This window comes from Bombus flavifrons, chromosome 2, assembly GCF_040668555.2.
Source record: "Bombus flavifrons isolate JBK064 chromosome 2, iyBomFlav1_principal, whole genome shotgun sequence".
Lineage (NCBI taxonomy): Eukaryota > Metazoa > Arthropoda > Insecta > Hymenoptera > Apidae > Bombus > Bombus flavifrons.
In genome coordinates this window covers 9,083,216-9,100,260 of record NC_138443.1, presented here as the reverse complement: position 1 = coordinate 9,100,260, position 17,045 = coordinate 9,083,216, and positions in this window count along the sequence as shown.

The window sequence follows — 17,045 nt, the reverse complement described above, 5'->3', positions numbered from 1 at the left end:
AATAGTCGGTATTACAGAACATGTGGCACAAAGTTCCGTAGGTAACAAGTTCATTTTTATCGTTGAGTCGAATACAATTCCCATATTTGCCGTAGCAAATCGCAGAGGGCGTAAGAAACACTGATCTTTTTCGAGGTCGGTATTTCAGACCGTGAGACACGAAATCTATCCTGATGATATCAAGTCTATCCTGCATTTAGTCAATGGCGAAGATGAGGGAGTAAAGAACAATCGAAAGATATCTTAGAATGCAAGCAGATAATGTCATTGTTACATATAAAATTATTATTTTCGATCGTGCAAAATGTTTTGTGACACGTTGCGATTGGAAACACCAGAGTCCTGGAATGAAATAAACTTTGCACCATTTCCATCTAACCGGATGAATCTGACATGTGATGCTGTCCATTATTAAAGCATAATACCCCTTTCACAATGACGCATGAGTTGGTGTGTGACAGCTTTATAAATGTAAAAGCGATATAATGCTCGACTTGCGGCGAACCAGACCGATATTCATCCCGCATTCAGAAAGTGTGAAAACGCGCGGCGTGGCGAGGCGAGACGAGAAAGGCAAACGGGTCGTGTATCATGCGCTTTTCCAACTCGGGAAAATACGTCGTCCGATAATGTCTCGTATCAAAAACCTGACAGAATAATTACAAAATATCTTTCGACTTTACATATTTCTCATATTATGTACATATTGTTTTTAATTAAAAAATGGCGAAGCAGTATATAGAGTGTCCGCACTATTAGCTTCTATTTCTTTCGTATAACAGGAGTTTGAGAAAATACAAACAAACGAAGTTTTACTAATTTGTATGCGTAATACGATCGCTTGAATAGATTTTTTATATTTGTCATAACCTTCATTTAATGACGAGATTGTGAATGCTTTTAAATTGGTAACTACAAATTTCTCATACATTAGATAAAAGTGGATATAGAAACGTTTTTAATGATTTACGACACAATAGAATTTAAGATTGCTGAAATACGAAAGTTAACCGAGTGTTTTGAAGATTTTATAACATTGTATCTATTGGGAACGGTTATGAAATTTATATTGTATACTATATTGCTGAATTCGTTGCTAATGATCAAATAATCATAGCAAACGAAATAAAATAAACGAAATAAAAGAAAAGATATAAATGCAATTATTCCTGAAGCAACCGTAATATATCTTCCTAACCCTTCGAATCACATTGTTCAAAATTCGTTCACCGGGATCACACGATATTCTAGCGAAATTACAAAATTCCTGTTAGCGTGTACTGGATTTTACCAGACGGTTTTCTTTTCGTTGCGACGCATGAAGAAAAAAGAAAAAAAAAAATGCGAATGAGAGAAAGAGAAAGTAAAAAAGACGAGTAAGTTGACGTTAACAATGCGTGACGGTTGGCGCAAAAAATATGCTCTCGAATATGAAGTCAAGAGCGGTAAAAAAGCAAACAGACTTTTCGCTCGAATTCTTTCTTTTTCACTCGCCCCCTCTTCCACTCTCTTTCTCTTTTATACCCCATCTCTTTCCATTGGTGGCGGCGTGAATGAATACGTAAATTTTTTCGGGAGAAGTCCGATTTTCACACCCCAAAGTCGAAAGGTCTCGATTCTTGATTGACACCTGAATGTTCTCGTATGCATATATAAAGCCACCCTCTTTCTCTACTCTTCACCCTCTTCGTCACACTCCTGACACGCGGTTTCGTTTCGTTCGTCGGTTTCTCTTCACTGCGAAATCGGAGTTCGGTAACTGTTGTAATTTAACGAGCACCACTTTTCACTCGTATTACCAACGTGTTCATACATTTTTTCCTTCTCCTGGTTTTTTTCACGCGTTGCCATTTTTTCTCCTTTTCCTCCACTTTCGTGACGCCACTGATCAGAGTAACCGAACGATATAAAAGAACAAAAAAAAAGAAAAAAAAGAAGAAAAAATACATATAGAATGGTAGAAAGGTGAAACGTTATTGTATCGAGAGATCGACTTCGTATGGTGAATTGAATCACGTTGGTAAATTAGAATAGCACCCTGGGCTCTGTAATCTGAAAGACCTGTATGTTATGCTGATCGCGGCAACGGTTTTTCTCGAATTCGTTACGTAGAAATTTGTAAGATTGATTTCGGGGGCAATGGCGAAATTAGTGGAACAAGGAAAGAACAGACTTTTCGCGGAAATTCTATACGTAGAAATATTGTTGATCATCGTACGTGTAACGTTTCACAGGTTTTGTAAAGTCCAGTTTTTAGTTATAATGTACTGTAAATTAAAAACCATTGGAAGATTGATCAAGATATCTCGAAATTATTTGAAGATAACTCAGAATGGAAGTTATCAAATTCCAAAATTGTTAGAAATTGATAAACATCATCGACAAGAGTATATTGAAAATATTAATACATATTTTAAATACTAATTAAATACTAATTTTATCGAAGACCTTTCCCCAAGCAACCTGAATGGCCTTTCTAATTTTCTCTAATTAATTTGATTCCTTCTTTTTCAATTTGTACAATGTTTTCTTACTCAAGTATATGATATGTGCATATGTACTTAAATGTTTCATTGATTAATATATTATATATACATATATCGCTAAGCAATGATAGATTAGAGTAGAAGCGTGAATTCTTTGGTATCACAAACGAATTCCGATACTAGGAAGATAACTATGAGGTAGACATAAATAATGCATTGTTCGGTATTCGAGGACAGGCATCCCAGTTTGTGCTCGTGCGGTATCGGGGTGCGTTCGAAGGGGTGGCAGGAGGCCACGAAGCCCACTTTTATAACTCTATCGACGATTTTCAGCTACCCTCTCGTCGGTTTTCGATTTACACCGCAGACTCCACCGTGCTCTTATCCTTTTGTTTGATTTATTCCTTTTTTCCCGCGGAGGAGTGATTTTCGAAACTTTCCTAGTAGCCCAGCCGATTATTGCTATTGTTGCGCCCTTTCGGCTGATCGGTCACGTTGAAACGTTCGAAAAGTCGATGACAAATTGCCGATAGACTGTTCATCGGCCTTCTTTTATCTATGTTACATTTATGTTATTTATGTTCTCGGTACAAAAATTATTATGGAAAGAATGGAATTGTTTTTGGAAATATTATGATTATATTTTTCACGAATTATGTTTATTATAATTCGTATTATATTTCATCAATTTCTATTCGATTACAACAACTAGCTATTGCATTTCCCGTATTAAAATCTCTACAATTATATTTACATATGGATACAGTGAAAGTTATAGTTACCTATATTCACCATGAAAAAGCTATGTTTTAGAAAGTTCCAATATTATCGAGGAAAGATGTCTCCTATGTAAGAAATTACCACTGTGCATTTAATTAAATTATCGTCATATGATCTCTAACATAGTTACTTGGAATATCAATATAACTTGAAAAGCACGAAACGGTTGATTGAAGATTGAAGATTGAACTAAGAAATTGAATTTTAACCGAGGAGACCGATATGTATAGTGCTTGCATAAGCGTTAACCGTGAGAAGCTATCCGACGAAATCGACCATCCACCATCCACCATAATTACTCCAGAATTGCTTTAAGCAGCTATAGACGCTACTTGATCGTCTGTATCCGATCTCATGGGTGAGGGTCACGTCGTGCCAGTGTGTGTTTTTCCAGCGTAAAAACAGCGCATAAATACAGCTTGTTAGACGAGTTCACCTCGAATCCGATTGCGTCTCGCGTCGTGTAATGGTACCCTTTTATGTTAATCGGTAACCCTTCCGCGTTTAACCAGCTGCGTTCGCGCATTGTCTCGGCTAAGTTTTTCACGTGCTTTTTTCTGCCCGCGTGTTTTTAATGAAACAAAACGCACGCGCCTATGCTTTGCCTGACCCACGTGTCGACTCGCAGTTAGGCTACGTTTTAGGGGTCAGTTTTTGCCGTAGTCCGCGATAGTAAGGATGGAAAAAAGAGGGGGAGAAGTAACCAGAAAGAAAGGTGGCGGAGGGTGAAGATTGGCTTGAATTAAATGAGAGCGAAAAAAAGACAGAAGGAAAAAATGTCGGGCTTGATGAAAAGTAAGAGCGGTTGCAAATGAACGTAACGCGCTTTCTCGCCGCCTATAATCCGCTCAACCCTTCGAGATACTTATTTATTTTTATTTTTAGACTTGACGAGGCGTTCCTGCGAGTACCGTTATCCGATTAATCACGAAAGGTTCGCGTACTTTTTTTCCTTACAGTTTCCCAGTGCTTCGTTGGTTGAGACTTTTATTAATAATTTTGGTTGGGATGCATTAAATGAGATTAAAAATGAGCGTCTTTCGTATATAGCGACTATATTTAATCTAAATTCTCGTGAAACAATATTTTGTATTTTCATGCCTCTTCTATCAATGCTGTCGATATCGATTTTGGTAGCAATAATAATTAATTTTTAATTTACTTTTTATAAACTCGTTGGGAAGCTGTTAGACGATCTAATAAAAATGAATGAATAACCGATGTGGGACGAAAGAGTTTCTATGCGTGCAACAGTATCGTCGTGAAATAAATCAAAGCGAAGGTTTAAACAACCCTGAAACAAAGTTTCAAAAATGCAAAAGTCCTACAAAAATTCATACCAAACAGAAAGTAGGCAAAGAAAGAAACGATAATTCTCTAAGGGAGAAATATGGTAGGAAGAAATTACAGATCTCGAAGACCAGCCTTCGAGCAAAGGGTGGGCAGACTTTAACCCTTTCACCCTGAAAGGCATGCGCACAGGAAAGTCTGCAATGCAACCTCGGTAATTGCTGCACCCGAGACAAAATGGTAGGCGCTCGTAGCGATGGCGGAATCGCTGAATCTGTAAACCTTACCAACACCTTAGAAACTGAAGATATAAAAACTGTTTTTTATCTTCTGTTTTCATCGAATCCACCACTTTCCCATCGATCGTCGATATACATACAACATACCTATATCTGTCTTCGAGCACACGAGCAACTTTGAAATTCAAATTTGACGTCGTTTGACTTTCGACTGAGTCTCGTCTCGTTCGTTTCGTGGTTTCTGATAGGCCGATAGCGTCTTCGAGGTTGCACTGCTACGCGTAAAGTCATGCTTCGTTGAAAGGAAGCAATTACCAGAGAGATTTAAGGAGGGCAAAGAGGATCACAGCGTCTTTCCTCTTTCTTTTCTTCTTCTTTCTCCAAACTCCTTTTTCTTCCTTCTACTTGGTCCAGTCTTCTTCGGGGTTGATGGCGCGGCTTGCTCCGTAGTTAGCGGGGCGTGTCTTCAGTTTCTTTGAATTAAACATCATGCCTGCTTCAATCAGCCCATCCCCTTCGCCTCTTTCGCTCCTTTCCATTCCTTCCTCGCCGGTCCACGAGCGAATCTCGTCTTCTCTTCGTTGCACAGGCCTCCGTTCGACGACTCGTCTTCGTTCACGAACACTTCGAGCGGGGCAGGGTAAGAGGTCAAAGGTGAATCCAAAGGGCAGCGGACCCCTCCCTTCTCGGGACACGCATCGCGAGATATATCTCTTTATAAATTTGTAATCAGTTCTTGCACCGGATTTCCAGTTCTACGTTCTTTCCCTTCGTCGCGTTCCTCTGCACTCGCGAAACCTGTTTCTCGTTTCATCCACGCGACTCTCAGATGTTTCAGTCGCTATTAAACGAGATCGAAGGAAAATTGTTCGGGAGGAACGAGAATTTTAAGATTTATCGAAGACTCTTTAGAGCAAAAGATTCGTTTGAATATTTTGCGTTTCAATTCTTTATAACGGCTTGGATTTATTTAGGAGGTAAATTATGAGAGATGCAAGAAATACGGTGATCTTCGTTAATATTTGGACACCACGGCGATTGAGAGATTACTGCCTTATAATAATATTATAATATTAATATTAATTTTCTAATATGTTAGAACACTTGTTCTAGTTAGTCGAAACATTAATTTTATTTATTCAACGTACACATTTTTCTACTTAGTAAACGGTGAATTAAATAATGGCAAAATTAAATAATGGATTAAACAATGGACTAAATAATAAATTAAATAATGAAATCGTAAAAGTATTCGGACAGTAAGTAAGTTACCTTACTTTTTTATATTTTTTCGAGTTTATTCATCCCGAAACTCATTCGACGTTCCACTCTTTACTTTTTTGCTTTTCGTTGAAACGCATTGTTATCGCGTTCCCTGTTTACGCAGATCGAAATGTACGATATTCGCGATTCTTCGTTTTCATTCGACAAAAATATCTAAGAGAAAGAATCACACGGTTCTCTCATTAGTACTAATACCAGGGTTTTTATAATTTACCATAGTTGGAGTTACTTAGATGGCACTTTCTCGAGAAGAATGGGACCGTATACATAAATTCAGCGTTAGAGCTGGAACGTCCTTCCACAAGCGTACATAATTCTTGGACTCAGGTGGTACTGGCTCGACAGGATGTTCATACCGCGAGCTTCTGGCACTCTGCTTTTACCGAAATTTATTTTGTACCGCGTTTTACGAGTCTTGTAAACGGGAAAGGAGTGGAAGCAACGTTGGACGCGTCAAAAAGTGTAATGTAGAGGGTGTTTCGATATTTAGACAGTCGTTAGAGAATAGTTTCTTAATAAATGTGGATTCAAAAGGTTTTTGATTCGAAGATACAATTATTTAATGTGAGTCGGTCGATTTGGTGAACAGAGAATTAGCTGTTTTTTAAGCTTTGTTTTAAAGAAAATTATTAAACACAATTGTGAGAATCTTCGATGCTAAGACGTCTTGTTAATGCAAAAGCAATATTCTCGATTGATCGTGAACGAGATTGATTGATAACGTAATGAATGTTATAGTTACTTTTCTGTAAAAAATTGGAAATTATCATTGTTCTTCCTCTTACGGTTTTCGCGTATGATGGGAAACACGAATATCTTTATTAGGGTAAAAATAGAATTGCACACAGTGTCGTTGACGATTATCGAAATAACGTAGAGCAAATGATTAGCCGCGTCGACACGTGTTATGGAGATGAAGTGTCACGAAAATGATTTCAGGGTGGCTTTCGAGAGGTGTACGCTTTCACAGGATATCAGGCTTTTTGTGTCAAATCGATCCGCACTCGATTGAGCGAGGGTGTCACGGCGGTGGACGGATACATAACACTTGGGGCGTTCCAAAAACGATGTTAAAGGGTGTCTGTTGCCGCTGTGTGTAAATTTTGTTAGGACTACACGCGTAGATTAGCGTACACACGCGTGTATATACCGTTCATCGATCGGTTCTTTGCCGTTATAGAATTTTTAAACGGCGATCACCGTTCAATCCTCGCGGGGATCAACGACGCAATGTTTCACACTGACTAGTCCTGTCAATTTGTATGCTTACTATGAAAACGATGATGCGAACGAAAATACCAAAAAGTATACAGATCATCTCTTTCAAAACAGTGAATATTACATAATAAATGAAAAATAACAAGTACATTTCTGTTAATTTCTCCATTTCGAACAACTTGTTACATTTGGGCATAAATATAAGTCTCTTGAAAATGGGTGATCAATTTATACAATTTTATTTATTTAAAACCATTAAATAAACCATTAAATAAAAAACCAATTCTGGAATGATCAATAGCGTGCGAAAATACGCAGGAAAAGTATTCGAACAATAAATATCTAGCAGTTCCTATATATATTTTCCGATTGATTTTAAATTTGATATAATCACGATGATCGTGTTTTATTATAGCGCTAATGAAATTTTAAGACGTTTTATACAATGCATACAATATGAACGTAAAAGGTTTCTATGGCAAGTGTTCGAATATTTTCACGAACCAGTGCACGTAATTTCATAAGCAATTCAAAGAACAGTTTTGATAACACGGAGTTGATTATTGAATTTTAAAATTGCTCATCATATTTTTCACCTGTAGTCTTCATATAAAAGCAATGATCTTTGATACTGCTTTAAAAAAATACGAACGAATTTATCTATAAACGCGGTCGTTCTTACCGTTACCACTTACTATTTCCATTGATAAACGAGTTGACGAGGAACCTTCGCGTAAAGTTCGACGAACCCTTCTCAACGGAAGCGGTAAGGTACAAGGAGCAGGCACGAGGCGAAAGGATTCATCCCTTCCAGCCGCGGACCCACGGATCCGTGGTACGTAGGGGTTGAAAAAAATGGGTTGGGTGATCGTGGGTGAGTCACTACTATCGGCTAGGGTGATAGCGGCTAGGGTGGGTGCAGACTTTTTATCTATAGGGATTTGTAGCGAGCCTAGGTCCGGTTGCACCCTTATACCTAAACCCCGCGAGCTAACGTCCGATCGACCCACAGAACTCGACCCAAAGCGAAAGAGAAAGCGAGCAAAAGAGAGAAACAGAGAGGCGATGAAATTATTCATGAGATGCGCGTAACTGCTGCATCTCTCGATCGACCACCGATATTGGGAAGGGTTGCCGGAAGGAGGAAAAAAAGAGAAGAATTTGTCCCGGGGACACAGAAACACGTTGCATCGTTACGCTGACACGTTGCAAAATTCAAACGACACAGCGGTTCCAATTATCATATAGATGGAAAAACTAGAAGGCTAGCTGGCCTGTTTAAGAAAGAAAAGGGAAGGAATTAAAGGCACAGGCGTGGGGGGCTTTCACGTGCCAGCTACAGTACGAAGCCAATGAAATTAATGAAAAAAAAAGAAAAAACGAAAATCCTGGCAATGATCACCGAGGGGTGGCAGGACGGAATAAAGAGGATCAGAAGAGGAGGCTGGCTGTGATTGCCACTTTCCGCTGACCCAGCCGATTCTTCCACGACCTTTGCTCCGGGGCCAATTGCCGGCACGAATAAAATTTAGATGAATAACGAGATCGGCGATGCCATTTAACATTTTATAATCAAAAGTAATCCTCGCATGTTTTAGAAAGACCGCTGCCTCGAACGAAGAAGGGAAACCCACTTCCCCATTTTGGTTTCTCTCTTCGTTACCTCTTCAAAGTCTTCTTCTATAATATATTCTATTCCCGTTCAGTCAGTAGAGAAAAAAAAATTAAGAAAAAAGAAACGTGCACCCCTACGATATTTTACCCCGCTGACGGCACGAGCATCGCTGACACCCCCCCTAAGAGCTGTATATCCCTGACAGGTCTGAACCGTTAGTATCAGGCGCTGGTCGCGGCGCGTTCGCCCGGGTCTCGCAAGTAATTTCGCTTAAAAACGTAATTAGTGTGCGTGGAGATGGGGTTGAAGAAAAAAATCGTTAGGGGGTAGCCAAGTTTTTTTCATAGCGCTTGGGGTGCGGCGGGCCAGGCGCTTCGCGAGGCCACCCTCTGCTCCGGACGAGAACTAGGGGACCCACCCCTCGTCCCTCGGGCCACCCTTCGCCCCTCGACCCACCCGGGACCGCGTATCTTTTTTTCCTGATCAAATCTTTGGGGTGGACTTCTCGAGTGCTGCGGAGCAACTTGGCCGTAGGGTATCGAGCCGTACATCTTCTCGCTGCTCTGAAGAAGTTGAAAGGATAAGTAGGAGGAAGGGTGAAAAGAGAAAGGGAAAGAGAGATGAGGAAAGAAAGTAGGAAGGATGGTCGAGCGGATTGATAGGCAGAGAAGGAAAGAAGCGTTACCGGGGAACGGGAAACGAACCGGCTTCTTGCAGATAACTTCGCCGTGTTATTTATATTTGACTTTGTACCTCCTGCAAGAAATCAAAGACGTATAATGTGTATGATTATGCTGCGACGGTTTACGGTGGATTGTGAAAGTGGATCGACCATTATCATAGAAAAATTTGACGTTGTATGTATATTGTCTGTGTTATGTAAAACATTTTGAAATTTCATTCGCAATGTAGTGAGATACGATTGATCATATTGATCAAAATTCGAAACCAATATGAAAATATATATTAAACTTACAAGACAATCACGGCAAACATATACTTGTACCAAGTACTTGTATTAAATTTCTTGTAATTTCTATATATACCTTCAGATTTGTAGCAAACTTTATCAACATTATCATGATAGTCGACTTTCATTACAATGCTAATGAAACTTCAGAATGCTTTGTATAACACACGTAATATATAGATTAAAGATTTCTACGAATATTCGAATATTTCCAGGAGCTATTGTATGTGCAGTTGAAATTTTATTTGAAAAACAACGTTTCGCGCGTGTTTATAAGTTCGGATCATAGAACAGGAAGTTTTCATCGGAAAACGTCTCGCTTAGCCAGCTGGGAAGACAATGGGAAGCTTAACAGTAGATCAAGACGTGAAATGTTGGAAAAGTGAATCGAAGTCAAAGACGGACAAAGTGTTCTATAATTGAACACCTTTTGTATCTACTAGGACACTTTTACCAAGATATCCGCTAATGGGCTCTCATCTGACCTCGCTCGCCTCGTGTTACTCCTTCGGTTTATTATTCATGGCCCGTTACTAAACCGTGAATATTTTCCCTCTGCCGTACCCTTTTTTGGTCGCAAAAGCGGGCGTCGCCTTTTTACGCGCGCATTATTTTTTATGCCTTATGCCGAGCACTCTCTTCACCCTGTTCTGTCGCCATTGGCTCACCCCCTCCTCACTCAGCTTCGTCTTTCTTCGCTACCTTCTCGTTTGTCTCTTCCATTTCCGTCTGTCCTCCTTCCGCCTTTCTTCGCCAAGCAGACACTGTTCAGGGGAAATTGTAATTTTAATTTTTAATTTTTTTCCGCCGATCCAGCGCATTTACCGAGTCTTTGGAACAGCGACAAGGGTGAAAAGACATGGTGTGAGACGAAATTGTTCATGGTTATATATGTAGACTTTTCTGGATATTTTGATCATTGTTTGCATTGTCTAGTCGATTATTTAGTCTAACATCATGCGCTGCAGAGGAGATCTTTTGTTCTGTAGAAGAACGAGAATGGAGCACTAGAATGATGATACTGGAACATAATAAAAAGTGGCTAAGAAAATGGTATGAGAATTTGACAGTATTATAATGTGTTGTATATTCTACTTGTTATCATAACAACCCGTTTTTAATTTAAAAACAAAATTCTTAAAAACAGGGTGTATGGAATAAATCTGTCAACAGAATGAGAATCAGAATCTGCGTTTATTAACCGAATTGAATATCGAGGATGTATAAATAATTAAAAACATTTTAAAAAATACAACGGCGTGTCAATATACATACATACTTTCTGTATCCACATATATATATAAAACTCAACTTACTAATAATCTAACAACTCGATAATTCAGCTCAATTACGCGGAAGCTATAACAAATAATGTTACCAATAAAATTTCGATATAATAAACACCCCAGTATCTCTAAACCAGCCAGTTTAATTACTATTTACCCTACATCTATCGGACATCTAATTAATCTGCCTACATGTATACCACGAAGCATCCAGGAGCAGATCACTTACCCTCATTTACCCCACAAACCACACAACCCCGTTACGACAGGAAGTAGAAACTTCTGTACAATAATTGGCAAGCCGCGGATCTGCAAATTTATTTAGTCCGAAGAATTGCGTAGCGAGCGTTAACAAACTAATTTCGCTTCTTTTTCCGACCCACGAATCTGTTTTTGTCATCCTGCTTGTCTGAACTGGAGGTACTCGGTGAAAGGAGGAAGATTCCTTGAAGCGGACGCAGAAGGCGAAGAAATAAGGAACGAGGAGGAAATATTTTGACCGTAGCCCGTGGTGCTCTTCTCCTTCTGGTCCCTTAACATCGACGATGCGACGTTCGCTGGGTGTGGGTGGTTTGTGCGCAAGGATAGAGCAGAAAGAAGGGTGAAGAAGAGAAGGGAGCGGCACGGTAGCACGCGCGATCCCCCCTCGAAGAAGTATCTTGCGTAATTAAGCAACGCAGCCGTAATGTATCCAGTGTGCAGGGGCGGCGATATTGCCCCCGGTGTGGGCCGACGAACCGAGGAGAGGGAGGTTGGAGGCCGCGCGAATCGAAGTGCCGAGGGTTGCTACCGGCAAGAGAAGAGATGGAAGGGTGAAGAGAGCCCTGGAGAAGAAGCCGAGCAAGACGGGAATAGACTGAGCTGGATATAGCGAGAAGAAGAAAGAGAAAGAGAGAGAGAGAGAGAAAGAGTAATGGTAAGTGGTACGAAGGGTAAGGGGAGGATCATTGGTTAGAGTGAGGGTAATGATATGCCGGAGCACCAGCGACGACTCCGACCCTTCATCGGCCGGAGTAGGAAGAGTAGAGACCAGGAGGGGCCGAGTCGCAGGCTCGTTTCAGCGGCTTTTTCTTTTCTCCTCGACCTCGTCTTATTTTCTCCTTCTTTTCCTCTTTTTCCGCTTTCTTCCTTTTTTTATTTAATTCGGGAGCAGCAATTACAGCCACGAGACACTCGTGCCGCGATACCTTCGTCTTGCGTCTCCTCTTCTTTCTTTCTCGCTTCTACTCCGGCGTATCCTCGCATCATCTTTTTTCCCTTCCTTGTTTCTTCTCTTGTCTAACCCCTCTTCGACGGTAGGTCCATGGTCGTTGGATGTCGTTGATGTTGAATCATTCGCGGAAGAATTGTAATCAAAGTTCCTTGGGAACCGGGGGATGGTTTAAGGGAAATAGGTTGAACGAGTGGACCATTTAAGAATAGGGATCGATCAGGTAACAGGGATGAGATTTGTTTCGGAAACTGTAGCTATTTGAAAGTTTAATGATTTTTGGGTTAAATTTAATTCATTTCAAGTTATTGGATTTGTTTGAAAAGTTAAAAATAACGATATATTCGAACATGTTACTGCTCTTAACTTGATAAATTTAAATGAGAGAATTTAGTTTAAAAAGTACTCGAAAAGTTATTTGTGCATATCTAAGAAAAGGAAGCATTCTCAATTGTATTTATGACTATACGACCCTTCATCATCAAAATTTAGGCGCCTATTTCTCATATATTTCACCTATATCCCAAATACTGAGAACTAACTTTGCGTCTGTTAAAATCTTCACTGTTCTACTGACCAGTGAAATCGAATACTATGCGATCGAACTGTGGAATCAGTCACCAGCTGCACCGAGTTTATCTAATTTATGATGCTGTTAAGGGTGGTGATATTTAAACGAGACCACCTATTCGCTCGTTCATGTTCGTTGAATTAATCTCGGAATCATTGGGCGTGAGAGGCAGCGTCGAATCAAGTTACATCTGCTCGTCGCACGTCACGAATAAATCACGCCCTTGATTCGCTTAAATGATTTGCATACGATTAATTATACCGGAATAACGATCGACTCTATCCGTTCTTCGATTAATCACGTCCCACCACAAAATGATTTGTTTGTGTTTCGTAAGAAGAACGGCGAAATACAAGAAATTGCTGGCTGTTACGAAATGTAGGAATGTGTCCGCGCATAAATCACGATGAGTCGCGGTTACGTATAGGTGTTCGTGTAAGTCGTATGCTTCGGTATCGGACACTATTATGTAAATCAGCCTTGGTACACCATGGTACCCACCCATAAACGATAAAATATCCGCTATACAAGCGTTCCATTGTGAGGAATTCATAGCGGGCCTTCGAGATACGCTGCAGAGGAGAGAAGACGCGGGAAGGGTGTGTCCGACCACCGATCACTTGCAAATCACACGTAGCGAGAATTTATTTAAAAGGAAAGAAAACTTCTGTGATCCGTGACTGTGGAAAATTTGAAGTTTGCAAGGATCGCGGAATTCGATTCTTTTAATCTTTGGAAAAGTTTGAAAGCTACGCTTATGCGATTTTATTCTTTTAATCTTTCGGATGCAAACGATCTTTAATCTTTGGCGTGCAACGACCGCAGAATTTTATTGCTTTAATTTTTCCGCAAACTCGAATTTTCCAACCGTTGTAGAATATTATTTTTCTTTTTTTGCTTTCTGAAAGTTTGAAAATTGAAGGATTGCGGAGTTCTATTCTTTTAATCTCTGAAAAATGTAATACTTGCGACGATTGTGACATTTTACTCGTCTAATCTTTAGGAAGATTGAAAATTTTTGTCGATTGCGGAATTTTATTCTTTTAATTTTTTTGGAATGCTGCATCGATTACAAAAGACTGAGAAAAGTGTCTTTTTTTTGTAATATCTGTTTTTCGTAATTCTTTAATATCATTACAGTGTTTATAAATATTTGTTGTCGCTCGAAACGTGGATCGTTTTAGATTAGCACGTCGCTGTTTTTTTTTTACATTTTATGAATCTCGAGTACCTACGAAAACTCCATTTAATAGAGCGAAGTTTTAATTAATGTCCGATTAAATAAACTACAGACTGAATCTACTTATTTCAACGTAAACTTTTTATTATATGGGCGAAAAGTCGAATGTGCATACAGTGAATATATGTATAGTGAATATATAGTGGGGAGGATCAGAAATATTCGTTCGCTTTACAGACTCATAGCTGTAGTAGTCCCGCAGAAAAAAAATCAATGGCATCAATTCCATCGACATGCACAAATGTGTTCAAGTCCAAGGTCAACAACCGTTTTGAAATCAATCTCTTCACAGCGAGAGCTACAAGGAATTTCTGCTCGCGACGTTTCCTTTTTATTTCAATATTTCATACGTTCTTCCCTTGTAATCTTATTTTAACAATGACATAGTATTTCATCGAAGAACAAACTGCATGTAATATTCTTTCTCTTATTTTCAAATAATTGATATAATTTTTTTTAGTTATAGATATAATTACTTGTTTTTAACGCGATGTGTTTAATATTCTTAATATATTAGATATTTTAAATATGTTGTTGAAATTATTAACGGGGTGAGTGTTTGAGATTGAAGTTGCAGAGTTTCAAAGGGAAATATTGTAAAGTGAGCATCACCCCTTTATAGATGGATACGCGTTAACCAATTGAAGGTTGTTGTTGTTTTTAAAACCAGCCTCATGTCCTTTGTTCACGGCCTGTGGCTTCGAAACCATGCCAATGTCGAATGAGAAAAACAATGACCTGTATTCTGGAAATTAATCAGGATCGTTCTACTTGAACGCAATAGTTTATTCAATTTGAGGTTGTAAAGTATAACACGTAGTACAAAGTAACGCAAAAATAATATCAAGTTAATTTACCTAACTTTTATGCAATATATACGTGTTAAACCTCGAGCAAACTTTCCTTAATAAAAGGCGTACACACTCTAACACACATGAAAGGAATAAACTGTGATCGTTATAGCATCTGCTTTCGTTATAGCATCTGGCTTTTATTAATAAAAACTGTTCGCTGTGGCATATTCTACTGTATTTAATACTCGAACTGTCTAGAATCCTTTACGTCCACTTATTGTAATCTGCATCTAATGTAAGTTTATTGTATGTGTATCGTACAAATCACTACAACTATGCTGATATTGTATTATAAAAGGCAAGTAGATATAGCAATGTTTCAGTATTCCAATAAAAGTATGGTAGAACGTCAATTTGCTAAACTAATTATGACACGAGAAGAAAGACAACTTTGAAGTAAAACCGTAACTCTGTGCCCCGGGAACAAAAATTTCCTTCGAATCAATGCTTCGATAGTTCATCATACCTTCATCGCTCTATTATACCCTGCATCTCAATTACGCGCGATAATTATAAAACCACCAATGCAGCTTCCGTTTACCGATACCAATTCATACAGCAATTTTACACAAAAATCTCTATACCCTTGTCAATTATTATAAAACTATTAATCCAGGTCACGCTATTCTGCTCGAAATCACAACAATTGATACCGATATACCAAACCCGTAACCTCTAACAAGCAATTACATCCGCGCGTCTCATTCATATCGTCCTCTCGAAATCCATCTGTTCCTTTTTTTTCTCCTAGAACATTCTATCCCCAAATAAATTCCAAGACGACGAACAGCAAGAGTGGTGAAAATTCGCATTCTGTTCGGTTATATCAACGAGGCGAGGCGAGGAGCTGCGGCACCCCTTTCCCTCCTCCCCCATAAGTGTAATCCATAAAAAGGATGCTCGTAGGGAACCGGCAAGGAAATAGATCAAAACTAGGCCACGCGTGATCGCGCGAATTTACTGCATATTGGCTCTCTCGGTCTCCCGTTTCTGCCGCGTAGCGCGTTCGCGTTCGATTTCGAGACCCCTGACCGATTTGCTTAGCGGTGCTCGTTCTTCAAGGTGGAAACTCAAAGGCCGGGTAGTTAGTCGTTGGTCAACCCTGGTAATTGCGCGTAACCATGGAAATGCCTGTTTGTTTGGGGCTCTTTTGGTCATAGAGGCGAGGGCGCGCGCAGGGTGAAAGGGTACGCTTTTCGAGGCCACTGAATGCAAAGAAGGGTTGCAGAGGGTCGGCCGCGGAAGTCAAGGACGCATTCACTGACTTCAAGAAACTCGGCCACCGTTCTGCTCTCATTTTTTTTTTTAAGGCTGATGCTGCGTTATAGGATGATGAATGTGCGTGGAGGGTGTTTCCACTTCGTCACGTGGATTTTTCTGTTTCCTTCTTATGCTTAACGCTTTGATAGGATTTAAATTATAATTCAGAAGCTTTCTGAAAGAAGGCCATTTAGATCCTTTTCTTGTCAAGTAGCTGAATCGTTATGAGGTTTTTGGTCATTTCGTAAATAGTTAACATTAAAAAATTACTGTAACTAAATGTAATGGGATCTACTCAATTCATTTGAAATTCATTTTGTTTTGTGAGCCACTTTTGCAGAAAGTTCCACAATTGCAAGAATTTTTGAAACAAGATATTTCAACGTAAGAGAAACTTTGGAGGTTTCCGTGTTGAAGACGTTTCATATGAATGTGAATTTACGACTATTCTGTTTGACGTTTAGGTTTCTTGATGCAGGAAGAGTGGCTTGAATTTTTCAAGCGTATGCATACAAAGTGCATATCATTTTAACAAGTCTCTGATTAAATAATTTAAAGTACTCGAAAAATTCTCCTTACATTTGGTAATTCATAAGATTATTAAATTCGTGGATTCATCATTCGAATTGGTTGTAGCAGAGACACGTGTCGTTATATTTAAGAAACGAGGAACAAATTGTATTTCACTATTTGGTATATTGATAGGTTCTTTGTGCGCGAATCCCTCGTTGGCGGAACATCG